This window comes from Myotis nattereri (genome assembly GCF_964212035.1).
Source record: "Myotis nattereri genome assembly, chromosome: 3".
Lineage (NCBI taxonomy): Eukaryota > Metazoa > Chordata > Mammalia > Chiroptera > Vespertilionidae > Myotis > Myotis nattereri.
Genome location: NC_138077.1, coordinates 2,158,149 through 2,160,648, shown reverse-complemented (window position 1 = coordinate 2,160,648; position 2,500 = coordinate 2,158,149). Strand labels below are relative to the sequence as shown.

Below are 2,500 nucleotides of genomic sequence, written 5' to 3'. Positions count from 1 at the left end.
AGCCGGCACACAGGGGGGGACAGAGCCGGCACACAGGGGGGGACAGAGCCGGCACGAAGGGGGGGGGGACAGAGCCGGCACACAGGGGGGGGGACAGAGCCGGCACACAGGGGGGGGACAGAGCCGGCACACAGGGGGGGACAGAGCCGGCACACAGGGGGGGACAGAGCCGGCACACAGGGGGGGACAGAGCCGGCACACAGGGGGGGACAGAGCCGGCACACAGGTGGGGACAGAGCCGGCACACAGGGGGGGACAGAGCCGGCACACAGGTGGGGACAGAGCCGGCACGAAGGGGGGGGGGACAGAGCCGGCACACAGGGGGGGGGACAGAGCCGGCACACAGGGGGGGACAGAGCCGGCACACAGGGGGGGACAGAGCCGGCACACAGGGGGGGACAGAGCCGGCACACAGGGGGGGACAGAGCCGGCACACAGGGGGGGACAGAGCCGGCGGACAGAGCCGGCACACAGGGGGGGACAGAGCCGGCACACAGGTGGGGACAGAGCCGGCACACAGGTGGGGACAGAGCCGGCACGAAGGGGGGGGGGACAGAGCCGGCACACAGGGGGGGGGACAGAGCCGGCACACAGGGGGGGACAGAGCCGGCACACAGGGGGGGACAGAGCCGGCACACAGGGGGGGACAGAGCCGGCACACAGGGGGGGGACAGAGCCGGCACACAGGTGGGGACAGAGCCGGCACACAGGGGGGGACAGAGCCGGCACACAGGTGGGGACAGAGCCGGCACGAAGGGGGGGGGACAGAGCCGGCACACAGGGGGGGGGACAGAGCCGGCACACAGGGGGGGACAGAGCCGGCACACAGGGGGGGGGACAGAGCCGGCACACAGGGGGGGGGACAGAGCCGGCACACAGGGGGGGACAGAGCCGGCACACAGGGGGGGGGACAGAGCCGGCACACAGGGGGGGGGACAGAGCCGGCACACAGGGGGACAGAGCCGGCACACAGGGGGGGGGACAGAGCCGGCACACAGGGGGGGACAGAGCCGGCACACAGGGGGGGGGACAGAGCCGGCACACAGGGGGGGGACAGAGCCGGCACACAGGGGGGGGGACAGAGCCGGCACACAGGGGGGGACAGAGCCGGCACACAGGGGGGACAGAGCCGGCACACAGGGGGGGACAGAGCCGGCACGCAGGGGGGGGACAGAGCCGGCACACAGGGGGGGACAGAGCCGGCACACAGGGGGGGACAGAGCCGGCACACAGGGGGGGACAGAGCCGGCACACAGGTGGGGACAGAGCCGGCACACAGGGGGGGGACAGAGCCGGCACACAGGTGGGGACAGAGCCGGCACACAGGGGGGGACAGAGCCGGCACACAGGTGGGGACAGAGCCGGCACGAAGGGGGGGGGGACAGAGCCGGCACACAGGGGGGGGGACAGAGCCGGCACACAGGGGGGGGGACAGAGCCGGCACACAGGGGGGGACAGAGCCGGCACACAGGGGGGGGGACAGAGCCGGCACACAGGGGGGGACAGAGCCGGCACACAGGGGGGGACAGAGCCGGCACACAGGGGGGGACAGAGCCGGCACACAGGGGGGGACAGAGCCGGCACACAGGGGGGGACAGAGCCGGCACACAGGGGGGGACAGAGCCGGCACACAGGGGGGGACAGAGCGGCACACAGGGGGGGGGACAAAGCCGGCACACAGGGGGGGACAGAGCCGGCACACAGGGGGGACAGAGCCGGCACACAGGGGGGGACAGAGCGGCACGCAGGGGGACAGAGCCGGCACACAGGGGGGGACAGAGCCGGCACGCAGGGGGGGACAGAGCCGGCACACAGGGGGGACAGAGCCGGCACGAAGGGGGGGACAGAGCCGGCACAGGGGGGGACAGAGCCGGCACGAAGGGGGGGACAGAGCCGGCACGCAGGGGGGACAGAGCGGCACGCAGGGGGGGACAGAGCCGGCACGCAGGGGGGGACAGAGCCGGCACACAGGGGGGGACAGAGCCGGCACGAAGGGGGGGGGGACAGAGCCGGCACGAAGGGGGGGACAGAGCCGGCACGAAGGGGGGGGATAGAGCCGGCACGAAGGGGGGGGGACAGAGCCGGCACGAAGGGGGGGGACAGAGCCGGCACGAAGGGGGGGGGACAGAGCCGGCACGAAGGGGGGGGACAGAGCCGGCACACAGGGGGGGACAGAGCCGGCACACAGGGGGGGGACAGAGCCGGCACACAGGGGGGGACAGAGCCGGCACACAGGGGGGGACAGAGCGGCACACAGGGGGGGACAGAGCCGGCACACAGGGGGGGACAGAGCCGGCACGAAGGGGGGGGGACAGAGCCGGCACACAGGGGGGGGACAGAGCCGGCACACAGGGGGGGGACAGAGCCGGCACACAGGGGGGACAGAGCCGGCACACAGGGGGGGACAGAGCCGGCACACAGGGGGGACAGAGCCGGCACACAGGGGGGACAGAGCCGGCACACAGGTGGGGACAGAGCCGGCACACAGGGGGGGACAGAG

General features: G+C 74.2%; 1 protein-coding gene across 1 annotated transcript in view; it reads right to left on the bottom strand.

The window, feature by feature from the left end:
• ITSN1 (intersectin 1) overlaps positions 1-2,500 on the bottom strand; it is a 165,290-nt gene that overhangs the window by 16,986 nt on the left and 145,804 nt on the right. The window lies entirely within an intron of this gene.